We start from the raw sequence: 13,865 nt of genomic DNA, 5'->3' as shown, positions 1-13,865 counted from the left end.
GCCCATGCAGGCCTGGCAAAGGGCTTTTGCCCCCCAGACTGGAATGGTGTTAGGTGGCCTAACGCTTGTGCGCTGAGATGGGGAGCCTATGCGTGCTCAAAACACACGGCTGGACCAAGCCAGTGGGAACTGCAGGTGGTTGTTTCAGAGGCACTGCTCCCTTCCAGCTACAAGCCAGTCTCACCCATCCAACCAGTTCTGCTACTGACCTCTTTTGGCCATGGTTGCTCCTTCAGGGTTCTGATGGGGAAGCTCTGAGGATAAAGCCAAATCTCAGCTAACGAAGCCATCCTTTTCCTCCACCCCTTGCCCTTCTCCTTTATAGATTTATGAATCCCTGCCCCCTTTTCTTCTTCCCCGAAGGTCCACAAAGGTCAGATCTTTGAAACATGTAGAACAGGCAGAGCCTAAAGCCAAAAGCGGTGCAGAGACTGAATCCCACTGCCAACACCACAGCCTCACAGTCAGCCGAAAATGTCTTGATTACCTTTAATGTACTTGATTGCATTCCTTTTATTAACGAGAGCTGATAGGAAGACTTTGCTACTATTTCTGAGCCTCTTTACCAACCCATCACCGCTTTCCTGTTTCAGGTAGGATGGAATCCAAGTGCAGAAAAGTCTCCTAAGATGAGAGTAAGTGGATTTCAAAGAAAAGAAACAACCATTGGAACAACAGAACTCCATTTGTGCTCTCCTTTACAGCAACTGTTTAAATCCAAAGGAGAATCAAGGAGAAAGATGGTTGGAAACTTGTGTTTGCTTTTGCGGGGGTTTCGGTTGTTGGCTTTTCTTTTTAATATAAGGGAAGCAGCAGCAGAGTTTTATTTGTTATAGGCCATATTATTAACTTCATTCAAAGCAACCCTGTGCTCTTCGAAGTAGCAAAATAAACCTTCCTGGTTTAATCTGCCTGCTCTGGAAAGGAACTAATCAGACCCTGCCTTTTGCATAGCCCGAGTTTTAATTACCTCTGAAACTCGCCTGGTCCCACATGAGCAGCTTTTCAAAAGCAATCTATTAACAAACAATAACCCCGCTGCTCGCTGCCTGATCCAAAGCAGATGCTATCGCTGCCTCTGAGCAGCCTCTTCCCTCCTCTGCCCCTTCCCATCCCGCTGCAACACGGATCCATTAATAAACCCTGCTGAGGAGGGAGCTGGGAACCCCTGGGGAGCCGAGGCCAGTGGTGGGAGCAGGACATGGACCGGCAGAAGGAACACACAGCGGGGATGGGAGCACAGCTCCGGGGGGTAATTCCCATGTATAATTGTCACCAGAAGAAGAAATGGAGCTGGTGGGGAGGAGATGTCACCGGCAGCTCTGGGGCTGTCACTCGTTAGCGAGTTCCCTGGGATAACGAAGCTGTGAGCTGCTGTCCTCTCCCAGGAGGAGGAGATTGGTGCTCCGGGCCCTCTGCCCTCATGTAGAGAAGGGCCAGGAGGATTTTCTCTTTTATCTCTAGCAGCAAAGCAAAGGGCACCGAGTTCTGGACCTGCAGCCAGCGTGAGAGCACGAGCGGCCAAACATGCACGTAATGACTGAGGTGTCTCAAGTGGTGCATGGCTACGAGTAGAAAGGACAAAACAGCCTGCAAGGGCGAGTCCCTGACCTTTGCAAAGGAAAGGGGACACTCACAAGACCTCAGTGGTATGGGAAAAAGCAGAAGCAAGGAGACCTCAGCTTTTGAGTCCACCAGCTCTGAAGGTTGACCTCCAGTTGCATTCAGCCTTGTGCATCCAGCTTCCCCCATCCCTCCTTGGCCCGTGCCTATGGAAGATCTGCTTTGACATCGTGGGCTCAGCGCTTGTCCCTGCAAGATGTGGGACTCCAGAAGATGCATCCGTGTGCTACCAGCACCAGGAACCCCAGAGAGCCAGGTCCCACAGCACCCAGCACTGTACAAACACTGAGGAGAGAAACCCATCCAACAGCTACTGGCATTTTGGAACACCGGTCACTTATCACATGCTTCCCATTTGCTTCTCCTGGGGACAACCAAATGTCCTACACCACACACAGAGGTGAACATCTCTGTCTCTGTGGCTATTCCATGTACACGCACAAAGCCCTCACCCATATTGAGGGAAGGCACAGGTTCCCCAGCACATTTTAAGGTAGGTGGCCAAAGGTATTGCAAGAGGGTTGGAGAAGTACAACACAAACCCTGCCTCTACCTATATAGAGCCAGTTTTGCTCTAACAGACTCAAACCAGACCATATTCCTGCTTGGTTTCTTGCCAGCTCTCACAGGGGGAATGGACATTCCCTTATGTCCAAGGTAAGAGGCACCAGGGACCCATATCTTTGGGGCAGCTCAGCTGAGGGCTGGCAGATGGTGGTGCAGCAGGCTTGGATCCTCTCTGTAACATCACCTTCCACTAAGCTCTTGCTCTGCAAGGATTCAGAAAGAGCAGCATTTCAACCATCACTCTTCCATCCTGAATGCACACCTGCCTTAGACCTATTGCTGCTACATTCATCACTTAAATTTGAGAGCTTAAGAATCTAAAACGCAGTTACCCCTATTGGACCATTAACCTCCTTATGTATCTACTACTTTCAACCAACCTACAGCAAACCCTTCTCAGGCCACACTTGCTAAGCACCAAGCACCCAAAGTCCTCACAGCGAACAAGCTCAAACACAACCAAGAGTATTTATTCTCTAAAGCCAAATGGTGCAACACTCCATGACACAGCTTTTCCTATCATTCTTACCTGGAAAATGAAAAGCACAGAAGTGGCCTTAAGATCTCCTTACAGAGCCTGAATCTTACCCACCACCAGCTGCCACTGCCTCTGTCCAACAGCATTATAAAGATCAGCAAGGTCTTATTTAGTCTTAATGAAGACTAACAAGGCACAGATGGAGGGGCTTGCTAATGGCACAGGGCTGGCTGCTCTCTGTCCCCTTGGCCCTAGAACGGATGGGCTCCAGTGCTCCATCAACCTCCCAACAGCCACAGCTCTGCAGCAGGACAAGGAAAGGGGCTGGGAAAGCCAGGACACCTTGGCTGCCTGTCCTGGACATGGACAAGCTAAACATCCTGTGCAAAGCTTGGGGGTTTAGCCCATAGGGGAGCTAATCCCTGGTGCGTCCCTTGCCTGGGGACCGCTAGAAGCAATGCAACAAACTGAGGTCTGTGTTTGCTCCATCCCTCCAGAAAAACAAGACCTAGGAGGTTCTTTTGTTTTTAATAGGAAAAAAACCTCCATGACAACAACTTTAAGCACCATCACCTCCGGAATCCAACACTTCTTGGGAAAACTGAGCAAAGAGCCAATAAAGCCCTGCCTTTCAGCACCTTTACTGATGGCCTGTGTGGTTCTGATTAGTAATTAAAGGCAGGAGGTCGGAGACCCTGCTCGATTGAAGAATGTTTCTTTGGTACTGGAGAACTGACAGGCCACAACAGAAAACAAAAGGGAAAGAACAGTTTGATTCAGCCCCTGGCAGCAAATAAATCACCCCAACCAGCCTGCGTGGGTGCAGCGAGCGTGCTCTTGGTTTGCAGATGCTGTAGTGATGTCGATGGTCCCAATCAATAGGGTCTTGTTAGGGGCCTGGTGACAAGCAGCACACAAAGAGGGATGTGCTGGCTGTCTCTCATACAGCAGAGCAGTCACTGCTGCGGGGTGTCTGCATCCTGATGATGCTCGGGCTGAGATTTCCTGGTTTTCCTAAGGCCCCATCCTGCATAAAGGCACCCTACGAGTGCATGAGAACAGGCAGCAGCACTTCGAGGTGCCTGGAACAGCCTTGCTTCCATACCCAAGGAGCCAAGCTTTTAGCTGGTGCAAAGTGGAGCCAATGAAAGCGCTTTTTGCACTTCCACCAGCTCAGGAAAAAAGCCTCCCTGCATCTCTGCAGCAGTTTTGTGGCCCTGGAGCACGAGAGCCAGGACTGAGAAAAGGGAAAGGAAAGCGGTGGCCTGCTTAGGTGTTAATGAGGAAGTGATTTGTGTCTCCAGGACGTCCTCGTGCTTCCCAGGAAAGCCACAGTGCAGAACTTCTGAACATTTAATACAGCTTCTTAATTAAGAAAAGGGTAAAAACCTGAGCGACACCATCCCCCCCTGCAAGCTCAAGGCCAGAGCTCTAAATACAAGCTCATCTCAAGGAAGCAGGGGGTAGCTGATTAAAAGGGGTGGCCTCACAGTTAGATCTGTTTGGACCAAAGAAACAACCCCTTCTGTGCTCACCAGGGAGGTTACACTCAAGATTCTCTGTATAGCCTGAAAGTTCTCAGGATTTTCATAGAATGACAGAATGGTTTGGGTTGGAAAGGACCTTAAAGCTCATCCAGTTCCAATCCGCTGCCATGGGCAGGGATGCTTCACATTAGACCGTGTTGCCCAAGGCTCTGTCCAAGCTGGCCTTGAACATTGCCAGGGATGGAGCATTTAGCTGGGCACCCTGTGCCAGCGCCTCTGCACCATCACAGTAAAGAACTCCTTCCTTATACCTAACCTGAACTTCCCCTGTTTCAGTTTGAACCCATCACCCCTTGTCCTATCCCTACAGTCCCTGATGAAGAGCCCCTCTCCAGCATCCTTGTAGCCCCCTTCAGACACTGGAAGCTGCTCTGAGCTCTCCACGCAGCTTCTCTTCTCCAGGCTGAACAGCCCCAATGTTCTCAGCCTGGCTCCATACGGGAGCTGCTCCAGCCCCTCATCAACCATCATTTTTGAACTGGTTTTACCCTATCCTGTCCTATAAAAGCTGAAAATCTGAAGTAAAGCTCAAAAAAATGAAGACTCTGACAAAGTAATTAAAAAAAAAAGGAAAAAAAAAAAAAAAAAGAAAAAAAGCCCTGTCTGGTTTCACAGAAACTTTTCACTTTGGTAATTTCCAAAGGTTTCATTTCCATTTCAATCTTCGTTTGTGTCCTGTAGCAGAACCTCCCTTCTGAAGCAAAAAGCAAATGTGAAGCAAAATAGAAGAGTTCCATTTCCAGGAGTCACGGTGACCTAGTGATCATTTGAAGAACTTTTCTCCATTTTCCCTCGCATGTAAAATCTACTGAAATTGGTCCTTTCCCTCTGAAACATCCTGACTTTGATAAGTCAACATCCTATGATGAACATTTTGTGGGGCAAATGACTCCTAGGCACGCTCATTCCTCCCATTAATGTCCCGAACCATAGCAGGAGACGATATGGCCCGAGGACCAGCTCAGATTGAAGGGATGGAGCTGCTTTTCCCACTTCTACCTATTTTCAGTGACACGTCTCATAATCCTCAGGTGTACTGCCCTGGCAGAAGCGATCGAGACGCTGACATAGAAGGTATCAGCTGCGTCTCAGTCCCTGGCCACGTGCGCACTCCTACCTGCAGCCAAGTGGAATGAGTTGCTTTAAAGCAGCTATCTCGCGTCTTTAATTAGCATCCTCTTTGGCAACACCATCCGTACAGAAGCACACGTGGTGTGTTACTGCAGTTCAGCTGGCAGGTGGTAGCTTCCTACGCCACCATACAGTCAGGATCGGTGACTGCATCAGCGTTGTTTTCTCTCTTTCCCTTTCCCCACGTAGGCTGTAAACTCTTTGGTCCCCAAAATGTTTATCTACGCAGAAACTTGGGCTGCAAAAGCCACCGGGTCCAACGGAAAGACGAGTGATGCCTCAAATAAATAACCTTTGCCTACGTACGTGGCCCACCTGAACATCTGCTGTGTCAACAGTGATGATAAGAAGACGGAGCATCAAGGATTTGATCCATTTGCATGAGGAGCAGTCAGAAACAAACGTGTTGTGCCATTAAGGGAAACATTAGAAGCACAAATGATTTGTGTGGTTGTTTTCTGCTAGCAGCAGGCACACCCAGGGGGATTCTAAATGTCCTTGAACTTCAGGAACAAAACGAGGAAGGAAAAAAAGGGGGAGAAAAACATAATAACATGATGAGTAGCTGCAAGAACATCATCAGGTGATTAGAAAAAAACTAGAGGGAGCCTCAATATGCCTTTTTATTATAAGCAGCAGTGCCTAGTCGACCTTGCCTGATTCAAACAAGGCAGCAAAGCAGAGATGGGAAGATACGCAGCCTCGTGCGCCAGCCCTCCCCGCCTAGAATTTAAATGATGGCATTAGTATTCAGGCTCTTTGCATGTGTTTAAATGTGGATTAAAAATGCATTAATTGGTCTCGTTTTAACAAGCTCTTCTCTTTGTATATCAAATATTTGAAAGATTCGGTATTATCACCTCTTGTCTGTGCTGGAATTGAAGAGGAGAAAAGAAATGTAATTGAGGACTTAAGGAGTGTCTCCTCCTGTTTGCTCAGCTCAGGGCTATCTGATTGAAAGCTCGGGGGAAAAATGACTTTGATAAGTATATGAACAACAGCTAAAGGCAACACAACTTGGCAAATGAGTACTAACATCCAGCAGAAGCATTTTTGGCAAGGAAAGTGGCTTTCCAGTAAGTGCTGTATCAGAAGAGCTGCTGGAGCAGTTTGGACCACGTAACCTGTCCCTAGCAAGTGCCAGCACAAAGGAAGATGCGTTCAGACGTTAGCTCAGGATTTGGAACCACAATTCAGTTGCTGCCTTGGCTGTAGTTCTCTATCTGAGCTTAGGCAGGTTACTGACTAGGAATGGATGTCTTCTTGGACTGAGCTACTCCAGCTCTTGGTGCTTTCTTCCCGCTCCTACCTAGAAGACTGGGAGATGCTCAGCCCTGCCACCAGCAATGGGAACCCAGTGTGTGATTCACATGGAAAAGCGTAGCCAGAAACCACTTTAAACCCGGCCTTAACCACTTGGTTGCCATGGTCTAGTGAGCTCCAGCAAGCCTTGGAGACTCAATGCATTCCTGAGCTTGAAAACCTTCGATGGCCTTTCCTCGCAGGTGTACTCACTACTATCTCCCCTGTGTCTTTTCATCTACAAAGTAAGAGCCACCATACTCATGCACTGATGTTGAGCCTGGCACTGAAGAGATGTGGTAAAGGACTTCTGAATCCAACAGGACTCAGGAACTGAGTGCAAGGCACTGCTGAATCCCTTACTACATCTGTGACACATGCCCATGTCTGTCTCCACATAGAGGGGCAGGACTAGCAAAATAAAGCCAAAAATCCCTAACAACATTCCCACTGAATATCACTGGGAACCCTCAGCTTCAGAGTCTGTGGCAATGTGAGCTTCTTCCCAAAGTTTTGCACTCCTCAGTGTTTAAATCACTTGGGCAAGTCTGACTTAAAAGCCTGACTTAAGAAATGGTCTGAGGCTCTAAACCTGCGTTTAAACCCCTGATAACCAGAGCTCCTCTCAGCATTGCCATAAATACTGTGCTGAAGCTTGCTCATGAAGAAAGCCCTAAGCATCAAGGTGTACGCTGCTACGATCTGCTCAGAGAAGAGGCCCAGCAATCAGCGTAAGAGCTGGATAGAAGAATGCTGAGCTGGAATGTGCATGTGTATAGCTCTCGCTTAACCACATGAACACATTTCGCAGCTTCCTACTAGGCAGGAAGAAAACCCCAAACACAAACCTTAAACTTCAAAATGTACCGGCTACAGGGTATTCCCATCACTTTCGGAAGGCTCCGGCAATGCCGTGGGAGCAGGCACTCGTGCCCATGTGTGTATATGGTCGTGTGCCACGCCAGGTTTCCACTACCTCCAACTGTATTTAGAGCTGTCAGAGCCCTGCAGAACCACAGTCCCACTTGGCTGGGGCTGGTGCAGATTTGGAGGCCGATAGCCCCTGTTTTCCTTCCAGGATTGGAATGCCCAGTTCTAATCAAAAGTAAAGTGAACTCTGCCAGGCAACTTTCCTCTGCACCTTTGAGGAACCTCAGCCTGGGATCCCATTGGAGTCACTGAGGTTTGGTACCTTTGCAGAGTTTGATTTTCAGCTGCAGGCTGGAATATTTCCAGACCAACTTTTATGTAAAATTCACCCCAAAGCCCGCATGGGAATCCAGGCTCATAGAAAATGCTACGAACTTTTTGCTAACTCCGAAGCTGGAGGCATTCTTGAGTTCAAAACCAAAAGAAACAGCTGGGGCTTGCATTTTCTCCTTGTATTATCTACTTACACACACTATTTTGTCCCCAAATCCAAGCCCCACGGAAAGCCTTTGTGAGACTGGAGGCGTCTACGCTACCCATCTTGCACATGGGAACTGCAGCACAGATCCATTTATTCAAGCTTATAGTGAAAGAGCAGCGATTTCAGGCCTGGCTTCCCGAGTGAAAGGCTGTCTCCTGCTACCAGGAATGGGTCTTTCTGTGCACAGTGTGGAAGGGAGGTTATGTCCAGTCTGAAGCACCCCTGCTGCAGCCTGGAGACCCTTGAGGACATCCCCATCTCCTGGAAATACTCAGTTGTCTTCTAAAAATGCTAAAAAATCCACAAACGTGGCAAATGTGAAGATTTGAGTTGTTTTCTTTTCTAGGTGACAGATTAACAGTGGGAGTACAATGCATTGTACAGTTGGGGTGTTAATCCTTAGTGTGCTGAGAAATGGAGAAGACACTCTCTGTACCTCAGAAAGCAGACATATGTGGTAAGGTCTCCTGGAGTAATACATACTCACCGCATTGCTTTCCAGCACAGGAGATGAAATCATAATAGCATACACTTATTTACTTTTAACCACCATCAATAATAAGAGATACATAGCTGAACTCTGGGCTCTTCTCACATACACTTAGAAATGAAATGAATCTTAAGACGAAACAAAAACACATTGCTACGTGTACGCAAGCAGCGGGAGCAAGCTACAGTACAAACCAAACTGAATTATCTATGTTTCTTTAAACTACCTTCAAGAGTATTTGCCATTATTAGCAATTTGTATCCAGAGAGCTCACATCAATCACAGAAACGGGTCTGTATTATTTATCATCACTGCTCCACAGATAGTAAAACTAAGGCAGAAATAAGGGCTGATGCAGGCAGCTAATAGCTGTGGGGGAGCAGGATGTGCTGGAATTAGCAGCACGGTGCTCTCCTTGCTGTTGCTGTTGCTAAACTAAGCTGGTACATGCATCAATGCCTTGCTCAATCTGCCCCTTTGGGCATTACCCTGAGGCTTGAGGTGAAAATAACAGTTGTAGGCACCTTACTCTGGGGACAGGCAAGTTTATGGGGGGATGATTCCAGTGATGAGGAACCAGGAGAGGGCTGCCATGGTGGGACAGGTAGAGGATACTGCACCTCTGACCTTGGGGAATGCAGATGCCCGGATCCTCCACATCCGGCTCCTGTGTCATAAAATCACACCTTAAAGCTCATCCACTTCCAATCCCTGCCACGGGCAGGGACACCTTCCACCAGTGCTCCAAGCCCCTGTGTCCAACCTGGCCTTGAACACTGCCAGGGATGGGGCAGCCACAGCTTCTCGGTGTCATCTCTGCTTGCTTTGATTTATACCATCCCCCACATCCCTGGAGATCTCTCTGGGGACTGTTATTTTCCAGAGAGCCTTTCGTTTTAACAGGTTGTGCAAGCACGGATTCAAATCAGTCATCAACTTCCCACTGAGTTCAAAACACCTCTTTCACCATTTTAAATGATTTTTAAATGGATGCAATGCACTCGATCTTCCAGCTGAAATAACTTCTGTATTATCCTCCAAGCCTGAATTCCTTTCACCCCTTGCTCTCCGCTCACTTCAGATAATTCAATGGGAATTTATGTGAAAAGAGGTGGTGGGTCACAAATGAAGCAAAATGCTGACAGCAGGAGTTCCTCCCCATTCACTGCTGAGGTAAAAGGCAGGGAGCCAGACTTAGGGAGCCATGGGATAGTTATCATTAGGCTGGTTGAAAATATTCCATCTCACCGGAAGGTTGGAGTTTTTTGTGTTCTATTCCCATAGGAACTGATTTTCTTTTGATTAAATCATATTTTCACAAAACGTGTCTTTTCCATCATCTTGCTGGAAAAAGTCAAATGCCTGAGAAAGGAAACTCCAACAAGCCCTTGCCATGGGCCTGCCCTGAGGCACTGCCAAGGAAAGTGCCTTCTGGGAAGTGTAGTTCCATTTAGGAAATCAAAGGGGCTGTAGGGAAGCGTGGAGGCACCCTGGAGCCAAGCTGTACCTCTGCTCTGGTCTGAAATCAAAGCAAGGAACACTCTCATCTGATGGAAAACAAAGGAGTTTAGATGCTAGGTCTGCTCCTGTGAAGTTTCCTCCTGAACCTCCCTTCTCACTCCAGAAAATGCTATCATAGAATCCTAGAATGGTTTGGGTTGGAAAGGACCTTAAGATCATCCAGTTCCAATCCCCTGCCATGGGCAGGGACGCCTTCCACTATGCCAGGTTGGATGGGGCTTGGAGCAAGCTGCTCTAGTGGAAGGTGTCCCTGTTCGTGGCAGGGGATTGCAACCAGATGAGCTTTAAGGTCCCTTCCAACCCAAACCAGGCTGGGATTCTATGGTTCTATGACTATTTGGGACTACCTTCTTTTTCCCAACGCCTGCGTGAACAGATAATGCCCACTGCAAGCTGCAGTAATAAAAGCAGTTGTCACTGTTATTACTGATGGGAGCACACAACCCTTCTCTGGGTGAGTCCCAAGCTGCAAGGGCTTTATGCGCCCTACCACAGAGTTACTTCAATCCTTCGGAGACTTGGCATGAACTGAACTGCAATTGAACCAAACCAAAAAGCAGCAAGTTTTGGGTATCTGCCATCTGCATTAGCTCTGCTGACCCATGCCCTCCATTGCCAACTCTGTCTTTCCTCCAGCATCTGAGGTCCTTTCCAGCCCCATGATTCCGTGTTCATTTGCTGGTTGCTCTGTTAATGACTTGTCATTGTCAGACGCTCCAAAGAGGTCCCTGATTTTAATTAACCCCGCGCAACCCCACCACGCTCAACTGCTGCCACACTCAGGGCATCGAAAACTGAGCTTTGTAGCTTTGTAAATGGCTTTCATTAAACAGAGCTTGCTGGCTGGAGCCTTTCCAGTCCCACCACGCAGCACAGGACATCCCTCCTGAGCTTGCCAAAGCCCTTTGGGATCTGCCTTACTTCAGCTCAGCAAAAAGCCTACCTGGATCCTGCCTTCCTTCAAGCCAGGCCAAGAATCCTCAGTAGTACCCGTTCCCAAATTGTATTTACCCTACACAAAACCTTCTCCTGGAAGTAAGCCTGAAATTCCTGCAAGAGGGAATGCTTCTGACATGCACATCAGTGACGGCTCAGAAAGAACATCCCTGTCTCCTTTCAGCTGAGGATGTCACAGCAGACACCTGGCACAGGATCACATAAGGAATGGTAAAAAGGGGTTAAACTGCACAGAACAGAGGCATTTTTTGGGGGAAAATAAGTTCTGTGGCTCCTTCTCTAGATGGAGAATGGAAACTAAAGTTGTGCTCCTGCTGTCTGTTTAAGAGCTTGCTTACAAGGGGAAATGAATCCAACATTAACTAGTGGTGTGAATTGCAAGTGGATTAGTTAAATTATATTAAACCCAGGTCTGGATACTTTCATTTAGAATTAAAGTGGCCCTAATTCAATTTGGCTCAACTCACTTCAAAAGTGAATTAAGTGAAACTTAATTACAGACCCTTTAATTCCAAATGAGTGTGTCTACACAGGTTGTTTAATGTGTTTTCATTTATCCATTCGAAGAATTAATCTTGATGAGCTTTTCTGGATCTCCCCACGGATCTCCCCATGGCATAGATCTGGATATCCCCATGGTATAGAGACCCCCATTTGTAGTGTAAAAACCCTCTGATTCCCTCTAAAAGTGCAAAATAACACAAGTGACTTTTGTCTTTAGCCAGCCAATCTAAGGATGCTGTGTTTGCACGGCCCTGTGTGCACTGCTGAGGACCACATGTGCCGGGAGGATTTCATCCTTAAAGCTGTTTTCTGGCAATATTTATTCCAACCAGCTCCCATCAACATTCCCAGTAACCCCCTCCTTGCTCTGCTTTCCCAGAGACACTGAAACCTGTAAGGTCTCAGCCTGCTCCACCGGGAGCAAGCAGTGATTTGGATCTTTGCAGTGCATCCTGTGCTGTTATTTATAGCCATGAAGTATGAAGATCCATCAAGTGCATACAAATGGCTGCAAAGAGGAATCAGCTTTAATTCCTGAGCTCCCTTCCCTCCCCTTGTTCCAGCAGCATTGCCTGTTTCAGGGATGGAGACTCAAATCTCACCATGGAAACGGCCGCTGCTCCATCATTTTGGTGGGGCACATCGAGTGTGAATGTGATCTCTAATCTGGAAGCGAAATGTTTCTGGTCCAGAAGCCATCACCAAGACAACATTAAGAAGCTCTTCATCAGGGACTGTAGTGATAGAATGTCTAAGATAGGACTAGGGGTGATGGGTTCAAACTGAAACAGGGGAAGTTCAGGTTGGAGATAAGGAAGAAGGTCTTTACTGTGAGGGTGGTGAGGTGCTGGCACAGGGTGCCCAGAGAAGCTGTGGCTGCCCCATCTCTGGCAGTGTTCAAGGCCAGGTTGGACACAGGGGCTTGGAGCAGGCTGCTCTAGTGGAAGGTGTCCCTGCCCGTGGCAGGGGTTGGAGCTGGAGGAGCTTTAAGGCCCTTTCCGACCCAAACGAGTCTGGGATTTTATGATTCTGTAAGCCATGATAACACAGGTGAGATAGGTGGTATTGAGATGCTGTGGAAACACGAATGCCAAAACCACACCACAATGAGGTGAGACATGGCCAAACTTCCTGATCTTCCTCCCACAAAATCGTGCTAACACTGAATTCTTCCCTGCAAAGTGCCTGGAATTTAACAAAACTGTATTTTGGACCCAGAATCACTGCTTGGAAGTGTTTACCTGGCCAGCCATGCTGCTTGTCACTGCTGTGGGTTGCTCACTGTTAGCTCACTCTTACCCTCCTTCTATTTACCTGAGAGATGAAGAAAAGAAGTTATTCCTCACTGAACAGTACAATTTAACCTTCAACATGATTGCGCTAACCAAGACTCCTTGTTCCAGTGCTACCTGCATCCAGGCTGGAAACAAGCCAGAACAAAAGGCAGACACATCCTCAGCAGCACATCCTGCATCCTGGATCCCACCATGCTGCAGAGCTGGTCCCTTACCCGGCTCATTTATCACTTCAGCAAGATGAATCTCATTTTTCCCAAGGTGTGCTCAAAGCTGCTGGGTTTCTGCACCCTTCCTGAGATGGGTTGGCAATTCCTTCCACCTCCGAGCTGCAGTGCGCGGGGGGCTGCTGCCGCTCGTGCTGTTTGCTTGTGCTGCTGTTGCTCTTTAATTCTCTCTGCTCGGAGCATGGAAACACTTCCTGCTGTTTTCAGGCTGGTTTCCTCAGCAAAGTGAGTCCTGTGGGCTCACCCCGGTTTTGGGTGTCCCTGTGCCTTTTCAGACCATGTTTAAAGAAATCTGGCAGAACTAGAGGATAGCGTAGGGGGATGTAGTGAACATCGTGGGAGGAAAAGGAGAGGGGTTATTCAGTGCATGCTATTGTCCTAGTCCTACAGTCAGGTGCTGGACAGAAGGATATTTTTAAAGGTAAGAGCTGTTCAAGATAAAGGAGATCATTCTCTTTAAGTTCTGAAGTCTGTGCATGCCCTCCCTACATGTAAAACAAGGTTAAGAAGGTCATCCCTACCACAGAGCTGGCCTGAAGAGAGATGCATTAAAACCAGGCCAGCGGAGACGCAGGAGTGACAGGCAGGGTTTATTAAATTTCAGAGTTCTGTTAGATATTAATCACTCTGCACCCTAAAAAGGTGTCTGAGGAACTTAATTTGTCGTGGAAATGTCAGATAAGAGAGATGCTGCACCTCCAACTGAGAATAACCAGTGAATACTGTGGAATGTTACTCTAAAATGACCTTTTACTTTATATTAAAGCAAACAGGTAAAAATCAAAGTCAAATCCCCAGCAGAGAGCACAGTG

This window comes from Psittacula echo, assembly GCF_963264785.1.
Source record: "Psittacula echo genome assembly, chromosome: 21".
Taxonomy (NCBI): Eukaryota; Metazoa; Chordata; class Aves; order Psittaciformes; family Psittacidae; genus Psittacula; species Psittacula echo.
The sequence above is the reverse complement of the archived record's forward strand: the minus strand, read 5'-3'. Positions refer to the sequence as shown.